This window comes from Zingiber officinale, chromosome 6B, assembly GCF_018446385.1.
Source record: "Zingiber officinale cultivar Zhangliang chromosome 6B, Zo_v1.1, whole genome shotgun sequence".
Taxonomy (NCBI): Eukaryota; Viridiplantae; Streptophyta; class Magnoliopsida; order Zingiberales; family Zingiberaceae; genus Zingiber; species Zingiber officinale.
This window is the reverse complement of record NC_055996.1, coordinates 46,568,911-46,583,861: the sequence shown is the minus strand read 5'-3', so window position 1 is coordinate 46,583,861 and position 14,951 is coordinate 46,568,911. Positions and strand designations below refer to the sequence as shown.

The following is a 14,951-nucleotide window of genomic DNA, read 5'->3' as shown; positions in this document are numbered from 1 at the left end:
CCATGTTCTAAATCTTAGATTATTAGTTTTCCAATTAGATTTGTTCTTATCCAACCTATGGTGTGAGAACTTTTCCCTATTTAACATTATACCCAAGTTCTCATGGAAATGTAGCAGTCCTTACCGATACGTTACAGTCGAACCTGCAACGCGAACTCTTGCATATTTAGCACTATAAATATTATCAAAATATTAAAATAATATTTTTTTAATTTACCTTCTATAGGTTTAATAAGTTCATGAAATAAGCTCCCGGGGCAATAATGTAGTGGCAGGGCATCTTCTCAGTTTCTCAGACATCTAAAGATCGAGTCCCAACCTCGACAAATTAATGGATGAATTTTCTTTAATGGACAGTTAACCTTAGAATGTTGGGCTAATAGGTTGCCCGCTGCGAACACTTCCCGATTTACGATAGAAAACTTCAATAGACCGAATTGGTCAACCGAGGATTAGTTGGCGTAAGTTGGATACCTAATGCAAACTAAAAATAAAAAATAAAAGTTCATGAAATAAGTTATTGCATCTATAATTTTTAAATAAATACATAAGGTAAAAAAAAAAGCATTAGGTGTAAGCTAGTATATATAATTGAAAATTTAATTTATAAAAGAGAAAAATAAAATAAAATGTTGCATGCCTTCTTAGAATATAACTAACCATGCTCTTTCAATGAATTTGCATTCAATTTGTTAAGCAATGTTTAACTTCTAAAGTTGATTTCAACATAAGGTAGGTCAAGTTCCATCAATGATATTTCCTAATATATTTATGCATATTTTTACAAATATTCTTAAAATATTGATATTTAGATTATGATGATTGAATAAATCGAACTTCATTCTAAGTCTGTGAAAAATATATTTTAAGCTTGTCTTGTACATAAAGGTTCAAAACGTGACATATACAACGAATAAAATAAACATGAAAATAATAAAGAATCTACTTTCCATGATATGGGTACATTTTTGTCTTAAATTAAATATTATGGTATTATTATTCGATGCGTTATCAAATTTAACTAGAAAATTTTGATTAGCTATACCATAAAAAAAATGGCATTATAACGGTAAGAAGAAATATATTGAGTAGTACAAGAATATTCAAATTATTTAAAACTAATTATTCTTTTTATATATTTGAGTTATTCTCTATATGGTGTAATAATACATGTTAGGCGCCCCCGAGGCAATGGTGTAGTGGTTAGATCCTTCCAGCAGTTAACCAGACACCTAAGAGTCAAATCCTAGCTGCGGCGCGTAGGGATTTTCCTCCATGGGATGACAACTTTAAGAACATTGGCCGCTTGGATGGACCTACACGAGCGCTTCCCAATTTATGCTGATGGTCGGTGGAAAACTTCCGTGGGACCGAGTCAGTCACCTCCAGAGATAATTTGATTACCAAAAAAAAAAATACATGTTAGGCATTATTACTACTACAAATGTCACGACGTTAGTTTATTGTATTTATGAGATGTAAAATCATTAATTAAACTCCGCCCATGACGACAGGTCATGACCTGTCCCAAGCCCGGATAAAGGAGGAGGGTTGCGTTAGGTTGTCAGCCAACGTCAAACTATGGCAAATATTCAATGAATGAATCAATTAAAATCATTAATTAATTTGTTGTGTCTAACTAAATATTTTGTCATGTGTGAAAGCATTGTGTTCCTAGATACTTTTTTTAATTGTGATTTGTGATAAATTTTTATAAAATATTCAATATTGCTTGAGTCACCCAATGAAAACATAAAAAATCTAGGATACCATTCTTCACTTCTCATGCAAATATAAAAATTTCAAGTTCACTAGCAAAGGGTTGACTTAGTAGTTATCTATTGGTCATATGATTTTATGTGGATCAGTAAGGTGGCAAATTCCATCAAAAGAATTGCAAGAAACATTTCTCAAGCAACTCTTTCACTCAGCCTTTTTTATCATCATCCTTAGAGATAATATTGAAATGGTCACAAAGTTAGCTATGAACACTTACAACCGCTCTTAGTGTTACCTGATGGCACCTTTGTATCAATTATTTGAGTCCCCTAAGGCTCATATCCAACTTCGGCTAAACCAACACTTGTTCAACAATGATGATAAGGTTCAGGTTTGTCAAATTGTCAGCAAGCCCTTTCCACGAGCATACAAGAGTATCAACTCCAAAAGAATTCCTACTCATTCACCAGGTGGAGTTTAATGGGTTTTCCATAGACACATAATAGTAATAGGTCGAGATAGTTGGTGCAGTTTGCATTAACGGTCTAACTCAGGTTTTGATGAATGACAAGTAAGTTAAGTTAGGCTCTGTTGTGATCTAACCACTTGATTAAGTGTGCAGGAGAAGTCCAGATAGGTCGACGGGTTGACCGGATATTTGACAAGAAACCCAGCTAGGCCAACGGGCCGATCGGATAGTTGGTACGAAGTCCAGATAGGTCAACAGGCTGATCGAATATCTGCGAGAAGACCAGCTAGGTCAACGGGCCAACCGGATAACTGGTATGAAGTCCAGACAGGTCGACGGGCCGACCGGATATCTAGCAAAGTGGTAAGTAAAGGTAAGTCACTGGAGGAGAGTGACTAAGTGAGGACACGTCCCAGTTGAAGGGGCAGTAGGCGTCGGTCCAGTTTAGGTCCATTTGGGATCCCTAAACTAAGACCTTGACTAGTTCCTAGTCCTGGGAGAACAGGAACTAATTACTACACTTTATTATTGATTGTTAGTGTCCTAATACTTGTTTTGCAGGTTATTTGGACTAACGTTGTTTTGCAGAAAAAAAAAGAGCAAATTTATCTTCGAATGAATAGTGTCCGAAGGTGCCTTCATACTATTCATAGAAGGCGCCTTCCATGGATATGGAAGGCGCCTTCCGCAGGATGAAATTTTGACTTCACCGCAGATAAGTGTCGGGCTATTCGGGATCGAATTTGCCAGGTTGAAGGTGCCTTCAACTGCTATGGAAGGCTCCTTCCATGCCTTATATAAGTGGGTCTCGAGAAGGCTTCAAAACAGAACACATATACAAGCTATTACGCATTCGATTGGGTCTCCGACTGCTCCTGCTTCCTGCTGCTACTCTAGAAAGTCTGTCTGCCTTCAACCTACACTTCTGAGACGTCCGAATCTTCTCCGGCAGACCGACAGCAACACACCGATCTCTCTAATTTGTTGGTAACCTTTTTATTAGTGTTATACTCTTAATTCTACTACTTTGAAAGGGAAGTGTAGGCTGTTACACTATCCCTATTCTTATATTCGATTCCCTCTTGCGGAGGTACCGGAAGAGGCTTTTAGTGGATTACCCATCAATAGGTCCGCGGGACCTGGGTCTTGGAGTATGAGTCACCGAAGGCTCCGAACCAAGTAAACCGACTGTATTTTCTTGTGTTCTTTATTCTCGCTTTCTTATTTTTGTTTCCGCTGCGTACTTTAAATTTTAAAAAGAAAAGACGAGTTTTTGAAAACCACGTGATTCACCCCCCCCCCCTCACGTGTGTATCGATCCAACAAAGATGTTTACTTATAGATCTAGGAAAATCCCTAAAGAGGATTGAGGGCCTCTAGACTGTACAACGTCTTCTTCTGTTATATTCAAATATAGAGTTATTAATTATTTATATAATGAAAGAATACGTTTTAATTAAATAAATGTAATAATAAGAAGTTTAGAATCAAAATATTACTACAATGAGAAGAGTTGTGACAACATAGTGGTGATGTGCTTAGTGTTGCATATTTCGGCCTAGGCGGTCGCCTAGGCACTAGGCGGCCCCTAGCCAAACGAAAAACCTCCTATTCGTCCAAACTAGGCGTCACTGTTTATGTGCAGTCGTACGCGCCGAATAGGTGGTATGTTCAGCCTAGGCACCACCTAGACCGAACAGGGTTTCTTTTATTTTGTTTTGGACCAAAACCTTGTTTTAAATTATTTATGACCCAAAATCCCAACGGTTCCACCCTAATCTCTTTGTGAATCTCTCTGCCGCCGTAAACGCATCATCACGGCATTCATTCCACCCGTCCACCGTTCTCTGTCGTGCCTAGTAGGAATCTCTCTGGCGCCCTAATCTCTTTGCATCGAACTCGAAGAAGCAAGAATCTGCAACATTGGTGAGGACTGATTCTTCCATGCTTCTTGCTTTTGCCTTCTTCCTTCTTGTTTGATGTTTCTTGGTTTTTCAATGCTTCTTGGCGCTTCTACCTTCTTGCTTCTTGGTTCTTCTTTTATGCGTCTTGGTTTTTCTTGGTGCTTCTGCCTTCTTGCTTCTTCTTTGATGCTTCTTGATTCTTCGATGCTTCTTGGTGCTTCTGCCTTCTTGCTTCTTCTTTGATGCTTCTTGGTTCTTCGATGCTTCTTGGTGCTTCTGCCTTCTTAGTTCTTCTTTGATGCTTCTTGGTTCTTCAATGCTTCTTGGTGCTTCTGCCTTCTTACTTCTTGGTTCTTCTTTAGTGCTTCTTGGTCGATTAAAGGGATTTGACCTACTAATACTTACTGAATTAATGAGGGTTACCGGTTACAATTTTTCATTGGAAGCTTTTGTTAGTGTTACAATTCTTTAATTTTTCATTGGAAGCTTTTTCATTGGCCAACTATTATGCAGTTATGGCATCTTCAACTGCTCCCGAGGGTTCGGGCTCGGTTAGTGTTTCTCAGGCTTCTCAAGATTGTGAAGTACTAAAACGAAAATCGAAGGATGTTGGATGGGTGTACGGGATGTTAATTAATGCGAAGAACTTGGACAAAATCAAATGTATTTTGTGTGGGAAAGTTATGTCTGGAGGAGTTTACAGAATAAAAGAACATGTAGCACACATAATGGGAAATGTGTCTGCATGTCTAAAATCTTCAAAAGATGATCAAGCAAAGTGTAGGAATGCAATTAATGAGGGAACGATGAAGAGAAATAAGAAAATTGAAGAGGAATCTTTAATATCGGATGTGAATATTTGAAAAGACATTGATGTGGATGAATTTCAAGAGTCTTTTGGGACCATGAAACCATCACGTACCCTTGGTCTTACGGATAAGTTTTCAAGTGTCATTAGCCCCGAGACTTCTTTGAACTTGGCAAAGAGCAAGCGGGAACAAAATATCAATGATACTCTTTTCAAAGAAAGAACAAGTTTGGTTAAAGAATATGTTTGTGGGCGTATGAAGCTAGTGTTTCTTTTAATGCTGTCGATAGAGATAGCTTTAAGGTGATGATGGAGGCGGTTGGTCAATTTGGGCGGATAAACCTTCTACTAAATATGAAATGAATGAGCCGTATTTGAAGAAAGAGGTTGACAAGACCAAAGGCTTATTGAAGACAAATGAAGAAGAATGGAAATTGAATGGGTGCTCAATTATGATAGATACTTAGAGTGACAGAAAAAGAAGGTTGATTATGAACTTGTGTGTTAATTCTAGATTGGGCACCGTTTTTCTTTCATCTAAAGAGTCTTCAGATGAAGCCCATACAAGTCAACTAATTTATGAGTATGTAGAGCAATGCATTCAACAAGTTGGTCGAGAAAATGTTCAAATAGTAACTGATAATGCCTCAAATAACATGGGAGCTGCAAAGTTGTTGAAGAAGAGGCCAACAATCTTTTGGACCTCATGTGCTACTCATTCTATAAATCTTATGCTTGAAAGCATTGCAAGTATACCAAGGTTCAAGAAAGTCATTGATCAAGCCAAGGTATTCATAAGACCTTGGCATTGATGAGATCATATACAAAGAAGATAGATATTGTAAGACCAGGAGTGACTAGATTTGCTTCAGCATTTCTAACTTTGCAAAGTTTATCTGAGAAAAAGAGTCAATTAAGGGCAATGTTTACTAGCACTGATTGGGAAGAATGCAAATTTTCCAAGAGTGTTAAAGGGAAAACATCTTACACAATAGTGTTGAGTATTGGATTTTGGACTGGTGTGCCACATGCTTGAAGGTTTTTGCACCTTTGGTGAAGGTGCTTCGAATTATTGATGCTGATAAGAAACCATCTATGGATTTTGTGTATGGTGAGCTTCTGCAAGCTAAGAAAGATATTAAGAATGCTATAAGTAATGTTCCAAAAAATTATCAGCATATTATTGATATTATCAATGCAAAGATGAAAGATAGGCTAGATAGTCCACTACATTTGATGACTTATTTGTTGAATCCTTTTTATCATAATAAGGATCCGTTTCTTTATTTAGATTAAACTGTCACAATTGGGGTCATTGATTGTACGTATGTTATCTTTTTTGGGGATATTGATATGCAAAATATCATTTTGAGTGAGGAGTTGCCCATGTATAAGAAAAAGGAGTCTATCTTTGGGAAACCCATTGCAATAAAAGCATGTCATAGAATGATGACATGTTTGATCTGGGTAATTAAATAAATATCCATAATATTATTATTGTTTGAGGTTATTAATATTATTTATGTTATTGACTTTTTTTTTTAATTACGCAGCAAATTGGTGGTCGAATTTTGGTGCATTGACTCCTAACTTGTAGAAAATTGCTATGAAGATCCTCTCTTTAACCACTAGTTCATCGGGGTGTGAGAGAAATTAGAGTACATTTGAAACGGTTAGTAGCTAAAAATCTTAAACTATTTTTTAATACTAATAGACTAATAGTTTATTATGTTCTCATAAATATTAATTGTATTTGTAGGTACATACAAAGAAAAGGAATAGACTAGATACACATCGATTAAATAATCTAGTCTTTGTTCAATTCAATGCAAAAATGATGAAAAAGAAAAATAGGGAGAAAGAGAGGAATATTGAGGTGCTTCTAGCAAGTGATGCAAGTTTTGCACAAGGCTGACGATGAAGTTGAACAGGACACGGGCATGACTTGGAAAGTTGTTAGTGGTGCTATGGGAGCAGATGAAGCGCTTAGGCCTAGAAGAAGTAGTAGACTTAGAGAACTTGATGAGGATGACTTTCAATCAGAGAGTGAGGAGGAAGTGAATGTGTATAAGTTTGATTTTGAATCAGACTAGGAGCGTGTCATAGAAGAATATGGAGAAGGAGAGGAATTTGCCTAAGGATTTGTAGTACAAACTAATGTTATCTTTGTAGTTTGTACTAGAATACTAGTTTGTTTTCATGTTTTTTTTTCTTTGAAGTTAGAACTTTGAATACTTTGATGCTATTTGCTATTTGGCTTAGGCTACTTGATGCTCATTTTGGTATCACTTGCTAATTGTTACTTGTTTTGAATTTTGGTATTTCATTGAGATCAATGTGTATTTCACTAAAAGATCATATGTGACTCTTATATCCTGGTTTATTGTAGCAAATAAATGGATGACAATATATTTTCTTGTGTTTTGAGATCAATATAAATTATGGTTGAACATGTCAAACTTGAGAATTTCCTAGAAATTAAAGGATGTATGAAGAGTAACTTCAAACTTGATATTTAAAGTACTAGAGTGCCTAGGCGACACCTAGGCGCTCTAGGCGCTAGGCGCCAATCGAGCGCCCGACTGGCGCCTAGCGAAATCTGCAACACTGGGTGTGCTTAAGGTGTTGATGGCATCCCATGTGGATTAGAGAGGGAGATTTTAATTTATAAAGTAAATAACATATGTAAGTGATAAAAAAATAAAGAAATTAAGAGAGTCAGGATTGAGACAATATCAATTACGTGATGAGAGAATAAGAATGAGAGTTGAGTTGTTCATATGAGAGATAAGGGATGAGATTGAGGAAATGTTCTAGAATTTTTTAAGATGATTAAGTATCTTTATCCCTAACTTGGCCAAAACGCCCCTAAACTCCTAAACTAGTGTTTATTTTGAATGTTTAAGATATTTTAGTCAAATTAGTACTTCGGATCACTCATTTGACTTGGGGTTTTAAGCTCATCCTTTGTAGTCTATATTGTGATATTTAGAGTAAAACCATCACACTAGAATCTACATCTCTTCGATGGTATTTCCTTGAAAAGGTTGATGTAATGATAGGCAAGTAATGGAAATTATCAAATATGTAATGATCTAGTGTGTCAAAATCATTTTCTTTGCCAACCTAGTGAATAGCTTAACAACCTAGAACAATTTGAAGGAATGCTAGAAACTTATGATGTAAAATGGCAAAAAATAACCAACGATTCTAACACACCAGATCACTCATCTAATATAAACCAACAAGTATAGGCAACAACACGCATGACGATGATTAGTCTACACTTTAGAGAAGATCATTTTCCTAAAAACAACAATCAAACTAGGCCCGATCATGAAAAATGCTACTAGACATGTTAAGATAAAAGCCCCAAGTTTTAAGGATTAGCTAGACCCTAATGCATTTCTCAATTGGCTAGTCAACAGTAAGGCTTATTTGATTGTTATAACGCGATCCTTGTTGAAAGAGCATTATTTGGCAAAAAAAAGGACTAGCTAAGAAATCCAGTAATTAAAAGGTAAAATGAAAATTAATGGAAAAGTACATCTCATGTTGTAAGTTCAATCAAAGTAAGCACATGTTGCAATCTAAAACTAGTGTCTATGAACACCCATATCAATTTCATTAAGGAATTTAGGCTGAAAATTAAAAGACTATTAAGAGTTAATAGAAGAGAACTGGCATACATTAAAATTAAGCATTTCTTAAGGCTTCCGACTTTCAAGCAATCAAGCCCAATGACTCATAATGCACCCCTTATAAGGTACCTAAGGGAAATTGACTAGCTAAACTCGGCCTAAAACTATCACATAACAATAAATGCTAACACACAAAATAAAGACCAAAAGGACATAAATCCCATCTCTAAACATGACTTGAATAGGCAATGTTTGTAATCCTTATGGTAAGAGAAACTTAATGCCCAAATGCCCGCATAGTCCTACCAATAGTGACCAAACATGAACTAAAAAGTATTTTAGAATTTAAAACTATAGATGAACCTCTAGAGAACAATGAAAGTGAAGGAAAAATAACACGATTTCACATGGTGCACTATATTCTCTACTCGAACTCATTCACACTAGTATTTTTCTAAAAATGTGGGGTAAAACAAATGTAGTGAAACAAATAGGGGAATTTATATATATATATATATATGGGTAAAGTGAACTTTTCTCTTAGAGAAATTCCAAGAAATTATCCCTAGGGAGTTGCTTAATGACTCACAAAGTTTGTAAGCGATTCACTAATTGATAGACTTTGTTTTCGATATTTATTGCTAAAACACTCACACAATCATATGAATCAGCAAAAATGGATTAGATTAAATAAACAATTCAAAGGACTCTTGAAGAAAGGATTTATCAAAGAAATCATGAGTTTTTATGTCATCTCAAATTATTACAACAACAACCAAACCTTATCCCACTAGGTGGGGTCGGTTATATGGATCCTTTTACGTCATTGAGTTCTATTTTCTACTATATCATCATCTACACTTAAATAAATTTTATCTTGTTTTATTATTCCTAACCAAATCTTTTTTGGTCTTCCTCGTTTGATATACGTGTTTGTCATAGTTTCACATCGTCTAACTGAAGCATTTATTAGTCGTCTAATACATGCCCGTACCATCTTAAATATATCTCTCGGAATTTTCCCTCAATAAATACAACTCCGACTTTCTCTCTAATGCTCTATCTCAAATTATTACCCTAGTAAAAATGATTCTTAGAGAATGTTTCTTAGTCACATTGTCAACAAGACGATCATATATAGATGTGATGATATGCCAACTTAATTGACTATAGTACAATGGTTCTCTAAATTTGGCTTCCATAATGGGAACCACTAGGATTGGTGTTGAATAGAATATTATCTTAAAAAATACAGAAGAGTGAGTTATACAAATAGTAATGCACTTGGACTTTTGAACATCCCATGCACATTTATTTATGATGGTGACGAATAAAATCCTAAAACCCCTTATATGAAAGTTGTCGGTACTTTGATGACATCTCGGCGACACTTATTTAGGCCAAATTCTTTAGGACACATTCGATTAGTCTTACAACCCCATTATAACAAAAAGTTATAACAATATAAAGAAATGATTGTTTTACAAGCGCATATCCTCTTTCTCTAGCTCATCAATTTGGCATGGAGCATCTCTACAAATTTGCATAATGTCAAGATAATTAAGAAGTAGCTTAAATCTAATACCATTCAAGAGAATCAAAGTTTTAATGGGTTTACAATATTTTCCAAACACTTCATTAGGGAATTGTGTAGTGTTCAGGCTCCCATCATGAATAACTTCCAAAAGATGATTTCCATTATACTAAGTCCACCTAGACATCCTAAAATTGAAAATGTTTGAGGGAGCTTGCGATGCATTTGGTGTAGGAGTAGGAAGTACTCTAAGCCAAGAGGGTATTTGAAAGAGTTGTCATGCTATTATTCAAGTCCTAATGCATTGATAGTTACTATCACATGAATTCATATTAGATTATGACTCACAAACACTAATTTTATTAAGTCACAAAATAAGTTGTGTGACAAATATGCTAAGTGGGTTAGATTCCTCCAAGAGTATACTTTTGTCTTTAATCACCAATTTAGAGAGGATAACAAACCTATTGATCCACTAATTAGATTTGTGGCTTTATATAGGATGAATACAATGAGAATAGGATTTGAAGGCCCTAAAATGAGTGAGCAATATGTCCTGGCTTTGGAATTATTTTCTACATATTCAAGAAGGGAATTGTTATGATGGAGTTGACTTTATGATCTAGATAGTTTACCTATTCAAGGGTACTTTACTCCCTAGAACTTTTATACTCCCTAGACATCACTAAGGGACTTTCTAATTTAGGAATTAGATGCACATATTCTTGTAAACTACTTCAGGAGCACCCTCGTCATAGTAAATTCTTTGATTCATCCCTTATATGAAATGTTGTTAGAATTGTGTCTCAATGGCTCACGTGCCAAATGTACAATTCCACTAAACAAAACATGAGTGTTTACACACCACCACTAATTCTTGATGGATGCTAGAAATACCTTAATATAAACTTTATTTTAGAACTATCTCTGACCAATGGAAGTGATAACTCTATTTTAGTGGATGTTGATAACAGTTAGATTTTCTAACATAACACATTTCATATAACAAAACAAATGATGCATCTCATATAGTCTTTCAATAAAGTTGTCAAACTACATGAGATACATACATTAGTTGTGTTAGATAGAGATGTTACATTTGTCATTTACTTTTGAATAACCCTATAAAATTTGTTAGTCCCCAACTTAAGTTTCATATGCATTTCATCCAATTGCTAGTGTGGCAAGGTTGTCAACCATAGTTTAGGAAACTATCTTAAGATGTATAATAGGTGAAAAATCACAAATTTGTGATTCTATTTTATTGATTCTTGAATTTGGCTATAACAAGTCTAGAAATTAATCAACAATTATACATATTTTCAAAGTTTATGAGTTAAAAGCTCGTTTATATTTTCAAACTCAAGTATAAGTATCAAACACAAATACGACCCAAGCATCTAATGTGGCTATTTTTAACATTTTCATATGTCATCAATAATAATATGCCCACTCAAAGTGTCAATATTCGAGTGCAAGTATCTAACGTTGGTTGGGAATAGATTAAGAGTGTGAGTATAAAAGAAGTTTTCATCAACTAGATCAACTAGTTTATTTGATTCCTCTACTTGTAACTCATGCAAGTGCGATGAAAGTTTTCTTGGATGTAATCAAGACATTCATGTCAATACAACAACAATCAAATTTTATCTCATTAGGTGGGGTCGACTATATGGATTCTTCTACATCATTAGGCTTTGTCCCCTATTATATCATCATCTATTAAAAAAAAAAAGGCAGCCCAGTGCACGAAGCTTCCGCTTTGCGGGGTGCCGAGGAAGGATCCATTGTACGCAGTCTTACCCTGCTTTTTACAAAAGGTTATTTTCAGGATTCGAACTCGTGACCTTTTGGTCACAAAGTAACAACTTTACCGTTGCGCCAAGGTATATCATCATCTATATTTAAATAAATTTTATCTTGTTTTGTTGGTGCTAACAAATTTTTTTGAATCTTCTTCGTTTGATGTACATATTTATCATAGTTTTATATTATCTAACTAGAGCATTTATTGATCATTGAAGTACATAGTTATATCATCTAAAGCATGTCTTCTTGTGTTTTCCCTAGATAGAAGTAACCCAACTTTTTTTCTAATGTTATCATTTCTTATCTTATCTATCCTCGTATGTCCACTTATCCACTTTAACATCCTCATCTCTGTAATTCTCATCTTCTACTCATGTGATTAAGTCATAACCCAACATTTAGCTCGATGTACATAGCAGGTCTAATCGTCGTTTTATAGAACTTTCTATTAAATTTTAGAGGTACTTTAGACATCCATGCCAATATAGAAAGAAATTATAGTAAACTTATAAGATGCGTGTTGATGCTCATTGTCAATAAGAGTACAACATAAAAGACTATGTCCCTAAAACTCTAAGAAACTCTATGCCCGTTCCATTGGTTGTTTTCATGTTGAGAAAAAAATACTAATGTTTACATTATTTGACTTGCCATTTGCATTGAATATCAGTCTAATTTGAATGTAAAAGACTTATTGTCATATTAAAGAAAATCACGCTTTCTTCCTTATCTATTGAATTACCCATAGGTCATACACCAACAAACTTGGTACTTTCACTTCCTTTCATAATGTAGTTGAGTACCCAAGATGAAAGCATAGTTGATATACAAACAAATCTAGCCTCCACCAACCCACCCCAACCAACTAAACAAAAATATATACTAGCCCTCTCCCCAAACCCTTTGTTAACATTGGAAGGAACTCTCAAAAGATAAACTTCATCAAATTGCTTTGGAAATATTAGTTGAGACCCAAAGACAAGTGTCAAAACCATCTTCTCTAAAGGTTCCTCCTGACCTTCCATTGCACACTTGTAATTGATGTCACCAAGTTTGATTTAGATTGTCTTATCTCCCCACTCAATAAGGTCAAGTTCTTCCCAGTGAGGGAAATATGAAATAATGTAGTAAATAATTTTAAATATAGAGATTTCAAGTTCTAATTTTCTTTAAAAATTTATTATAAAGGCTCATTATTATGTTTTCCTAATTAAAAATAGGTAGGATCAGACTTTTTAGGAAAATAAGTCAAGAGACAGTCTTTTTCATTTGATAAAAGTCCCCAAACTCTTCAAAGTTAATAATATTCTTGAGGGTTTATTTGTCCAAATGAGATTTTCATTTTACTGCTACATCAACTGTATCAAAAGTGGTTGTGTGCCTATAATTGTTTATCAGTCATACAAGGTCAATACAAACTTTCAATACTTAATTAATCTCCGAAAATGACCTTCAATCCAATTATCAGATCTCTTATACCTGTGAAGCATCTAATTTCCCATCTATGATGGAACATAGTAATCATTCGAGTGCAAGAATTAGATACTTTTCTGCATAAATTAAGGTGCATAGTTAACTATAATATTGAAGTTGTCTAATCAAAATATTGTTTAGGGCATTTGTGTTAGTATTTTGATTGTTCAAATCTTTGGGACAGTGAGAAGACGCAAAACACCAATCATCCAATGGAAGCAAGTGTTTTTCCAGTGCTCTTTGAGTGGAGTAATGCCCACTGAATTAGCATCTCAAACCATCTAATGATTGACCGACACCTCAACTAATTTTATTGTGACATAGTGGATCCTGATTTTGAAAATGACAGTTCACTAACTTGAAGGAGCGCATTTAACCAGTATCAGCGTCTCGAACATCTCAATTAAAAAGGAAAAAAAAAAAATAGTCCCTTCACCGTGGATACTGGATGAGAACGATCATGGGTGTAATGTCTAATATCAAGCTTACACGTAAGAAAGTATGCCGACAATGGAGCTGTGATGAATTAGGAGATGCTCGCCCTTCCGAAATAGTAAGTTAATAGCACAGTAGTGATCCTAGGTAATTTATTTCAGGAGAAAGAAAATACAGCCCCAAGAACAGAATATCTATCAGTGCTAAGCAATAGAAATTTTCTTCTGAAGATTCAAGAACACATTGATAATAGTGAACACAGACTTACACTTCCAGCGGCGACTCGAAGCAAACCCCTTCGGATCCGAGCATCCACATGCTCAGATATCCCCATCTGCATCCTCACGAACTCCCCCACCGATACCCATTTTTTGATGGAGTGGCTGCTGTCCATACCTTTCATCGACGGTGACCTGATACCGAAGGCCTTTTTCACCTTGCTAGCGGCTGCGAAGGTCAGCGACCGCTGCAGAGACCGCGACGAGGAAGAAGCCGAGCAGTCAGCGTAGCGCTCAGACTGGGGTATGTAGGTGAGGGGCTTGCCGCCTGTGGCGCGGCAGGCGGCGACGAGGATCTCGTAGGCAGTTTCGCGAAGCTCCTCGGCCGAGAGGGGAACGGCAATCGGGTCGAAGGGGGAGGGGAGATCGGCCGTGCTGACGGGAGAGGTCATGGCGGCGGCAGTGAGGAGGAAGAAGAGGAGATTCGGAGGAAGGCGGTGGCGTAAGACTTCCTTTTGGAATCGCCGAGGGTGGTCCTGTCCCCGAAAAGACGAGGCATGACCGCCGCGAGAAGCGCTCTTTAAAATCGGGAATTTAAAATATCTGTGTTTTAAAATCGGGAATTTAAAATATCTCTGTTTCTTAACACTTGTAATGTATCGATGGCCTTCACGTGGTAAAAAACAGGATTATTCATTCGCTCCAACATCCCCTAACATAGATAACTATTAGTTATTAATAGAGATGATCAAAAAATTATATCGATACTCCTATGGGATATAGTTAAGGTGGTAAGTGATGCCCAAGATATGGGAGATACTCCTATGGGATATAGTTAAGGTTGTAAGTGATGCCCAAGATATGGGAGAAGATATGCTCCAACGTATCGATGGTCCTCACAGGACATAGTTGAGGTTAGTAAGTGGATGGAGCTTTATCAC

General features: G+C 35.8%; 1 pseudogene; it reads right to left on the bottom strand.

Annotated features, from left to right (window-relative positions):
* Positions 1-14,595, bottom strand: part of LOC121992397 — a 50,115-nt pseudogene extending 35,520 nt beyond the window's left edge.
* Positions 14,596-14,951: the final 356 nt, after the last annotated feature.